Source organism: Sturnira hondurensis, unplaced genomic scaffold (assembly GCF_014824575.4).
Source record: "Sturnira hondurensis isolate 20B ecotype Veracruz unplaced genomic scaffold, ASM1482457v3 Scaffold0011378, whole genome shotgun sequence".
Taxonomy (NCBI): Eukaryota; Metazoa; Chordata; class Mammalia; order Chiroptera; family Phyllostomidae; genus Sturnira; species Sturnira hondurensis.
Window position 1 is genome coordinate 3814059 of NW_028084009.1, and position 10620 is coordinate 3824678.

At 51.9% G+C, this 10620-nt stretch overlaps 1 non-coding gene across 1 annotated transcript; it reads right to left on the reverse strand.

Moving 5' to 3' along the window:
- Positions 1-6219: 6219 nt before the first annotated feature.
- Positions 6220-6383, reverse strand: LOC118996630 (U1 spliceosomal RNA). Its single transcript, XR_005068529.1, has one exon. It is a non-coding gene; the product is annotated as a U1 spliceosomal RNA (small nuclear RNA).
- Between the last annotated feature and the right edge of the window lie 4237 nt (positions 6384-10620).

Genomic DNA, 10620 nt, shown 5'->3' on the forward strand with positions numbered 1-10620 from the left:
GGGATCTCTGTGGGGACAGAGGGGACCCTGACTCATCTGCGCCACATACTAATCTTCTTTTGTAAACGTGTATCCTGAGTCTTGGTGACCTGCCCAAGGTGACCCACCCAAGCACTTAAGTGACAAAGACAGCATTTAAGCGCCATCTGCATTTTGTTCGACTGTTGCCATGTCCTGGCGGTACAGGAACTAGCCAGACCGGGCTTTGAACACCGTCTCTGCCTTTTGCGGTGAGACCCGTGGTGAGTCTCTTCACTCCGCTCAGCCTCAGATCCCTCCGCTGTGGACACGAAGAACTATCGTAGCTACTGTCCGGGCTTTGGCGGAGTTCCAGCGGTCAGGGCAGGGAAGGCTGGCCACGTGGTGCCTGGCACACAGCGCTTAGTCAGTATCTGCGGTGATGAAATTTGTGACTAGTGGTTTTTACTAGTTATGATTCAGCACATTCCCAAGGCTCCCTGAAGCTCCCAAAAGAAAAGAGAGAAGAGGCTCTTTGCAAAGTGGGGCCACGGGGCTTCTCGCCCTGTCCAGGCATCTGTGATGACTCATGGATTGTCGCTGTTTCCTGGGAGTCAGGTGTCTTTCGCCTCTCAGTTACAGTGTGTCAACTTTCATAAGGGGACACTGCCTTGTCTGAGAGCCAGGACAGCTGGGCAGAGAGAGAGCAGGTGGCCCAGGAGCTCCTGCAACCAACCCACGCCCTCGCCACCGAGTTCGTTTCCCCAAGAGCAGCTTTGGATCCCTGACAACGTCTGCGAAGAGAAACGCCGTGTTTTAGGAACCGGATCGCCCCGATGGTTTTTCTTCCCCTGGGGCTGTGGAAGACAGTGGCCAGAACCCCAGGGAGCCATCCAGTCAGGGCCAAAACAAGACAGAGGACTCAGGCCAGGGAGGACAATTCAAGGAACGCTCAGCGCTGGCAACACTGGTTGCCAAGGTGGCAGGGGAGAGCATCGCCCAAGGGCAGCCGTGGCAGACCCAGAGAAAGGGCGAGCAGGATAAAGCTCGTTGCTGTAAGAGGAACAGCGACTTTCTGTAGAAGGACACGGACAGCCTGCGGTCACCTCCTTCTCCCTCCTTTCCTCTCATTTCCTGCCTGGCGTCCCCACTGGCAGAGCGCTCGGCCCACGGTGTGTGGACACAGTGCGCGCAGGCTGGCCTGGGGCGGGGCGGGGGGGGGGGGCAGAGCGCAGGTGCGGAGGGGCGGGAAGTTGCCAGTTAAATTCAGGCAAATCTTCTAAAACGAGGACAGCAGGCTGCCTTCCCGAGCCAGAACCAGCGCAGCTTTCTCGGGGAAAGAATAGTGCGAAGCCCCCGTAACAGAATGGGTTGACTGGAGTAAACCAGATCTTATTATTCACCTTGAACTAACCTTGCCTCCATTCTCTCAGTCGACGGGTCACTCTTCCACGGGCACACACACAGCCTGGAAAACACGCGGAGGACGCTGGTTTCCAGGTGGAGGGCCCCGTGTCCCCACCAACTGTATGCCTAACAGCACGCCCCTTCTTGTTTATACCCATCCCTGCTTCGGTGGGTAGCACCTGTTAATAATCATTAAAGCAAATAAGGAATAATTTTGTAAGCTAGAAAGATCGAAATAAAGAGGGTTGTCGTTTGGGCGAACGTAAACAGTAACTTTTATTTATTTTTTAATTTTTAAAAAAGATTCTATGTATTTATTTATCTTAAGAGGGGAAGGAGAGAGGGAGAGAAACATCAATGTATGGTTGCCTTTTCTGGGTTCCCTGCTGGGAGTTGGCCTGCAGGGAACCAGCCTGTAACCCAGGCATGTGCCCTGACTGGGAATCGCACCTCAGTCCTCTGGTTCACAGGTCCGCACTCAATCCACGGAGCTACACCAGCTGGGGCTCATAAACAGTAACTTTTAAAAAGCAGTTGCTGCCAGATTAGTTGCGAGCAAGGTAACAGTGAGTGATGGGGAAAACCTAAGCATCTAGAAGGGTTTATTTATAATTTATGGTCATTAGTCTCGTGTTTTCCCCGTGTCCGCAGTTCAAGCAAATGGCTAGGCTTTTAACGTGCTTACCTTAGGGGAATTTTTCCAAGACGGGCAGAAGCGGCTGCTCTGAGGTCCTTGCTGAAGCCTGGGTAACTTCCTAGAATCTTTCACGTCCCTTTTCTTTCATCCCAAGACTTTGCTTATTCTCTTCCCCTCTTCTGTCTCAGGGCTCCTGGGAAATTTTCTTCATTAGTCTTTCAACCTGACTGAAGATGAGACACGCCCCTCGTTTCTGAGCCTTTCTGCTTTACAACAAGAGGGAAACTCGAAGGTCTCGGGGGTAAGAGTGTCCTCCTCTCTGTCCACTTGGAATCTTCTTCATTTGTCCTGTGAATATTTGGGATTTATTTTCACGACCGTTTTTCTACTAGACAGTGAGTGCCATGAGGTTTGGGGCCACACCTGAGGCCTCTTGGTCCCTCATTGCCCAGCCTCCCCTGGAACATTGTAAGTGGCGATAAAAGCTTGTGGAACTCCCTGGAAAGTTTTTGAAGAGTGTTGTTTGGGACACAGGGGAACCCGAAGACCTTGCCTTTATAGGTAATAACCTATTACCCAGACCCTTTAAACTTGGTGTGACATTTCTTGAATCTGCATGTGGTGGAAGAAATTTTCATTGATTACATCAGGGAATTAATCGAGAGTCCAAGTCCCTTTGGAAATCACACTCTCTTAGGAGCAAAGACCTGATTGTAATGGTGCCACAGCTGCACTTTCGTGAGCTGTCCCCTGTCCACCGAATTCGGCCACTGTGCTTTAGGCTGCCTCCCTGCTGCTCAACCTATCAGTCCCTGTGTCCCTCTACGACCCACCTAGTCTCTCTAGTACTTCACGTGTGACACGCACCACGGTGTTATCTCACCTCATCGTCACAAAAACCCTGTGGGCAACATCAGAGTCTTTCAGACGTTCCCGGTGGTCACTTGTGATTAAGACAGACGTTTTCCGAGAGGACCTGATCATTGACACACCCGTGCACATGTACACACATGTATACCTGGAAAAACGCTTAGACTTGCTTTATGTGAGCCATTCTACTTCAGTCATACTCTGCTGTAGTCTGGTCCGTGTAAAAACTACTTGTGAGCCACAGTGTCGATTTTCTGAATCAGCAGAGGGCTCTTGTCTCCCTGCGCGCATAGCAGCGCAGCTCAGGGAGGTTCAGGCGGGTTCCGGAAAGAGGTCTGGAGCAATCCGGCTGATCGGAGTCCAGACCCTTGACCCTTCCGGTGCCTGAGTCCCCACCTCGAAGCTGAGCTGTCCCCCCAGTGCACCTCCTGAGGACAGGAGAGCCCGGCTTGCTTGGTGATGGACGGCTGTCCAGTCCCTCCCGCCTCCCCACCAGCTATGTGGTTCTCAGCCCGGGCCGCATAGCAGTGCCCAGGATAAGTTTCCATAGGTCTCTGGCAGGCCTGGGTCCAGGTGTATTATATTATTTTAAGGCCACTCTGGTTTTTTCCAGGTGCAGCGAGGGGGGAATCCCTGCAGTTGTGGGGAGCACGCCAGGCTCCCTATTCCCTACTTTATTCGGGGCTGAGCTTGCCGTCTGGCTGATTTGCTGGGACATTGGTAACCAGGCAAGATCATGAAAGCAAGTGTGTGGGCAAAACCCAGTATTGGATCAGTCCATCACAGTGGTATCGTTCCCCTCTTCCCCAGCTGGCTCCCAAGTACCCACGCCACTGTGCAAGCCATGGCGGGAGACCGATGGAGCGTGCTTACCCCAGCTCGCCTGGGACCTCCACTTTCTCTCAGTCTGCCCTGGAGAAGAACAATACCCCCATTGAATGAGCTCTGTCGCTTGCCTGGGAACCTGCGTGAACAATCCCGGCTTCCCTGTGCGCGTGCCATTCTTTAAACATACTGGGTCACAAGGGCCTTCTCCAAATTGCGAGACTGCCTTGTGTTCCTCTCTGCAGCCTGCAAGGCACACGGAGTACAGTCAGACTGGATTTTCCTCTGCTGAGGAGACTGAAGAAGGCACCCGTTCTAAGTGGGTTCTCCATCGGAATGATTTCGTCTCGGAGCCAGAGACCGTCCTTCCTGAGTCGGGGGCGGAGCCCATCCACACCCCGGGGAGCCCATGTCTTTCTCGGGAAGCAGCGTTTGTTTCCCAGTTCTTGGGAAGAATTGTTTGTTTCCCGATGTGGGAAAAGCGCGCAGCCTTTCCACAGCATAAACTCCCAACCCCCCCATTTAGAGAATATCTGATGAGAAACCACCCCCCACACTGATTTCAAGACTTGAAAAATACCCCTATTCCCGTCGAGGCGTGCAAGGACTTCAGGGAAACCATTGTAACGAGTTTTTGAAAAAGTTGTTGTGTTCATCGGGGTGACTCTGGTTAATAACATTACACAGGTGTCCAGTGTATAATTCCGTGATACATCATCTGTGTATCTGCGTATGGTGTGTTCACCACCTCAAGTCAAGTCTCTTTCCGTCCCCATGTATTTGGCCCTCCTTCCCCGTTTCTACCGCCCCCCACCCCGGGTACCCACAAGACCAGTGAAAGAACACTGTTTCCCACACACGCTTGCTTTAATGATGTGCTTTGTGTTTCTGCTCGTGCATGGTGTTTGTCTGTGTCTATGAGCGGTTGTCTGTCGTGTTGGTTTATTTGTTGCTTTTGGTTTTATGAGTGAAACCATATGGTTCTTCACTTTTTTCTGCCTGACTTATTTTGGTAGGCATGGTATCTTCCAGGTCCATCCATGTGGTTGCAGACGGCACTATTTCAACTTTCCTTATGGCTGAGGAGTCCTCCATCGTGCGTGGGGGCCACGCCTTCTTTATCCGGTCTTCTCTCCAAGGACACTTTGGTTGTCTCCAAGTCCTGGCCACGGTGAATAACGCTGCAGTGAACACAGGGGTGCATATGTCTTTGTGAGTAAATGTTCCGAATAAGTTCAGGCAGATACCCAGAAGGATTTCCGATCAGACGGTAACTCTGTTTATAAGGACACCAGCCTCCGTGTGCCCAGTTAAATGGGTGACAGAGTCCCGTCTTCCAATGAGACGTCTGCATCCTCAAGGGAGATGGTGAAGTGCAAGATTGCTGACTAGCTTTGAGGTTCACCGTTCTTCATTCAAAAAAGACGCAGTGTTGTGCCTCGTGAGAGCACTTATAACACTGGCATTGATTGGGTCCCGGGCGTCTTGTCAAATTCTGATGTGGAGTATCTCATTTAATCCCAATAATGAGCATACCCGATGGGAAATGCTACCAACCCCACTTCTCAGATGATGAAAACAGGGGTCAGCAAGGTTAGAACCTGCCCTACGGCACACAACCCACAGACGTCATTGCCAAGAGCAGAACACGGGTCCCAGGGTACTGAAGACCCAGTCACTTCTCCCCAAAACACGTGGGACGTCACTGGTGGGGAGCAAGAGGCCTTGAGGCATCACACAAGTGGATTCTGGGTATTTCACATTAATGAATCAAGCAATACATACAGCAAGTGATATTATATGCAGTCTGATAGGTATGATTATTTAGGACAAAGACAAATAACTGAATGTATAGATTACAGGAAAAGAATTGAGTAAATAATAATCCAGTCAGTTTGTGTTTAAAATGTCAATAGCTTATTTGAGTAACTGGGATAATAATTTCTAATTGGTAGGACAGACCATGTGGTAGCCCCCTTGATTACATATATATTTTAATGAGTTAAGTTCATTTAAAAATATTTACTTATTTTAGAGGAAGGGGGAGGGAGGGAGAAAGAGAGGGAGACACCAATGTGTGGTTGCTTCTTGTGCACCCCAACCAGGGAGCTGGCCCGCACACCCAGGCATGTGTCCCGACTGGGAATCGAACTGATGACCCTTTGCTTTGCAGTCTGGTGCTCAACCCACTGAGCCACACCAGCCAGGGCCAGTGACTCAAGTTCTGAGTCCTAGAGCCATAGCCCCCCAATAGAACATGGACTCAAGCTCCGGCATTCTACCCTCAGCAAAGGTTGCTGAAAGTGCCATGTGGCCTAAAGGGCTGGAGTGACCTGGCTGACCTGTCACCAAGCTGCTGTGTGACCAACCCAACTGGCAAGTCACTTTGCCTTTCTGTGCTTTCTGTTTTCTTTTTATAAAATAAAAGGTATGGAAATGTTTGGATCTAAAGCATTTTTCGGTGCTAACTTTCTGGGAGGGCACATCTTTATGGGACACTTTCCTTGGGCTTTTTTTCTTTTCAGGGGAGATAGCAAACACTGTCCCCCACTTTCCCAAATTATGCAGTCGAGTTTCCCACATATGGGGAAATTGCAGGGGGCAGCACAGGCGGAGTGCAATGGATAAGCCCCACCCTGGGAAAACCACCTTCGTGATCGCTGTATCTCCCCTGCCGGGTAAGGGTCGCTCCAGCTATTTTTTTAGGTGACCCAGCAGGGAGCTCTGGAGGCAGACGATGTGTGTGGTCACACCTTTTGCCGTGTTTCTTAGATTCCTGCTCCTCCGTGTCCCAGAGGAAGCCCGGAGCCGTAGGGTTCATACCTATATTTTTTTGCTGACCTGCCAATGCCTGAAAGAAAGGCGAGGAGGATGGTGGGTACAGTGCAGGACGTATTGTGTGTGCCGAGATTAATTTGCAAAGAGCCATTTTCGCGCGGCCCTGTGGACACTCTGTGCACTTCCCGAGACAACCAGCAGGTGGTGGCGTTGCATTTTACTTGAGATGGTCAGGGCCTGGTGCTCTTCCAGGGGAGGGGTTTTGTGAAACAATAAGTAGTTCCCCCCTTCTATTCCCCCTCCTCCCCCTCCTTTTTTAAAAATCGACACCAGGAATCATTAGCCTCTGGAATAAATAAAGGCGATCTTTGTCACTTGATGGTATGGAAATATCAGGAAACATCCTGATAGAGTGAAACGACAGCATCATTAGCCTCACCCCAGGGACTTGTTAGAAATGCACTATTGCTCAGCCCCGCCCCAGCGGGGCCGAAGGGGAAACTCCGGGTGGGGGTGGGGAAGTCTACGTTGGGGGAGGGGCCAGCCCTGGGCGTTTTCAGGAGGCCCCCTCGGATTCCCGCCCCCTGGGGTGGGAGAACCTGTGCGCCAGAAGGTTCTCCCTTTTAATGTCCAGTGTGAGTCGGTAGAGAGGGGGCGTTCGGTGAGTCCGGGGACCCGCAGTCTCGAGCCCCAGGTGGGAGGGGGGGGCTTCAAAATGCGGTCTCACACCCAGACGTGCTGGGCGAGGGCTTGCATTTTCACCAGATCCCGGGGGAGGGAGTCTGCACCACTTCTTTCTTTCTCTTCCCTCTTCTTTTTCCTTTCTCGTCCTCCTCTCCTCGCCTGCCCGGTGCTAGGACCGCTTTCTGTTTTACTTTTCCAGCACCAGTTCTGACTGAGAACCCTGCAGTGCACCTGCCAAGGAGGAAAAAGAAAAACTGAAAGGATGGACAGAAAGGACTTTCCCCGTCCTGCCCTGGAAGAATTGCCTGAGAGCGGCGGCCCTCACGGGTCACTGACCTCATCCTGCCAGCAGGTGGCGGTCGGTCCATAGGTCTGAGCGGCAATCAGTCCCCGACGCCCTGTGAAGCCCAGATGGGAATGTCCTTGGGAGGCAGGGGCAGGGGTGTTAAACGGAGTTCCCCATTCAGGACGTTTGGCGTGGGCCTGAGAATTTCTATTTCTAACAAGTTCCCAGATGCTGGCGGCTGCTGGCCCAGGGCCACCCCTGAGAACCAGATACATACTTCGGATTCTAACCACCCTGGTGACGCTGAAATGGGAGCACAAACTGCCCACAGGTGAAAGAGACCTGGGGAAGTAGAGAGAGAAGAGCAGACACGCACAGAGAGAGGGAGATGGAGAGGAAAGTGAAGGGAGACCTCCATTTGGATTTCTGGATGTTTCTTAACCGCTCCCCTTGCTGTGAGGCCTTTGGACTTGGATGCTTCTGCTCTAAGGATTTTTCCCTTCTGTGTCTACTCAGAAGCAGACACTTCCTCTGGCCCCTCGGGGTGAAATCTGATTGGTCAGCATCCTGTTCTTCTTTGGCAATGATTGGTCGTAGCGACTCAGGGCCCCGGGCTGGCAGAGCCACTGATAGCGAAGTCAAAACGCAGTGATTTAGAAGTTTCTGTAAAGGTATGCATACAGGGTGTTGCTCAAATAACGCCCCTTTTTATTACAAACATCTTTTATTACAAAGTCATAAGCATGTAATTCTGTAACAACACTATCGCACTCAAGCGCATAGCATATGCTATTGTAGGTGAGATGTTCAAATTAAAACTATACATTATTACACCCATATTATTACTCTGCCAACCACACTTGAGCAGGCCTTGCTTCTTCTGCTGGACCCTGTGTATGAGAGAAAGTGAAGTAACCACAGACTAATAACAAGAAAGCTATTACCTTCCCCAGGCCAAAGGGAACCGGAGAGTCATAACACGATTTAGGAGAGAGTCCAGTAGGGGGCGCCCCTGGAAGGGAGCAGGGAGCTTTGGTTCAAGTTCACAGCCAGCCTGAGGTCAGGACCAGGAAGGAAGTGAGGGACATTTTCTCCTCCCCTTTCCCTGGCACAGTCTTCTGTTCCTCTGATCTTCTTCTGGGAATCCCCCCTGGCTGAAACCAGTCAGGGCCAAAGGGAACCCTGAAATCCTCACAAACAGGTCATCCTTACAGGTTGTTCTTATTGCTCCCCAAAGGGTGCTGGAGAGCAGAATGTGGATCTGGGAAGCAAATGGAAGACATTCGGGCTCATTGGTCTAGGGGTGCCCGGGTGACCTAGTCTGGACAATGAGACGCATGGGAACGTCTTCTGGGGGCTTTGGGGGAAGATTTTCCTTCCTGACTATTACAGAGAAAAGGCACTTCCCCTTCATTCCTGCTTAGGATGCTATTGATGTTCTTCTTGGGTTTCCGCAGCCACTTTGTGACTATGAGGGGAATGGGAAGAGAACTGCAGTGCATGTGCGGGCGAGGTCTGCAAGGTGGAGCAGGGGTGAGGTGGATGAGGCGGGGTCTTGCTGGAACACCTCCTCTTTTCGTCCACGTGGGATCCATCTCCGCATCCTCCCTGCCCGCTGGTCCCTGTTTGCTTCCCACTGTAGCACCGGGGGTGGTGCCGAAGCAAACCTCACATCTGTCTTCTGCTCTTGGCTGTGAATTCCCTCACTGTTGTGGAGAAATCTGTGTAGAACATCTTGAGTTGTAATGACATTATTTGGGGTGGCAGATGGTGTTTCTTACATTCTTGCCAGATTGTGACTTCTGAACTGAACCCCATGGGTCATGATTGAATAGGGTTACCTTGTATTGTGTGAACCAGCATCATGATGGACTGTAAGAACCCGGTTCCGAATCGATTTCCCATGATGCAAACTGTGCCTTGTGGTGAAAGAGCGCATGGGCTTTGTGTCCTGTGGACTGGGGCCAAATCCTGGGGACATCGCTGACTAGCTGTGTCCTTGGGTACTTGGCTTCTCTGAGAAAATTGGGGTGTTATTATAGGAGGGTTAACTGTGTGTCATACGTCCTTGCACAAAAAACCCACTGATGCCCCACAAAAGATATTTCTCTCTTTCTCTACCTCCAGTTCCCTTCTCATTAAAGGTACAATGATGCCCCGAGACCAACCTTGGGGTTGCACAATGCATAAAATTAAAAACCCCAAAGGTAGCCCTGGCTGGTGTGACTCAATGGATTGAGTGCCAGCCTTCGAACCAAAGGGTCGCTGGTTCGATTCCCAGGACTCATGCCTGAGTTGCAGGCCAGGTCCCTAGCTGGGGGCATGTGAGAGGCAAGCACACTTTGGTGTTTCTTTCCCTCTCTTCCTCTCTCTCTAAAAATAAGTAAGTAAGAACCCCAAAGGTGAGGGGAGCCCACCGGCTCAGCGGCAGAAGTGATGGAAGTGGTCATATTTGTGCTGAGCTGAGTGGATTGAGAGTAAATGAGACCAGTTGTGCCTTGCAGTGCCTGTTGCTTGGATAGGCATACGAAGATGAGAGTGAGCAGGCTTGTTGAAGGTTCCTGGCAGGCGGGGGACTCTGAAGGAAACAGGACAGGCACCTGGCATCCGCTGAGCTTTCTCGGGACACCTGGCTGGTTGGTTTTCCTCCTGCAGGGATGGGGGCGGGGGGGGGGGGGGGGACGGCTGCAGGGCTAGCTCTGATTTCAGATAAGGGATGCCCTCCAGCGGGACTGTGGTGCATCTCCAGGCAGGGTCACTGAGTAATCAGTCATTACTTCCAGGTCACTGGGGTCACAGAGGGCACAGGTGGCGTGCCCCGACTTGTAACTGGTCTAGAGTGTTAGTGATGGGGAAGCCTCTCCTATCAGCGTCCCCGTGCTGGGGGCTAGAAACGCCAGCTGGTGGGGGCACAACCAAGTGGATGATACGACGAGGCAAGGGTCACCCGGGGCCCACAGGGCGAGACGGCTACCCCTCACTGCGGGTCAGTTTCGTGCCCCGAATTCCGCCAGGTTTTCCTTTGCAGACGAGGAAGCCGAGTGTCCGCGAGGCTCCATGAGGTGCCCAAGGGCACAGAGCTGGAGCGCAGCGGTACCGGGACACCAGTGTAGACCGCCCCCAGACTCGGGTTGCTTCCACGCCGTGAGGATGCCGAGGACGGCCTGAGGAGAGG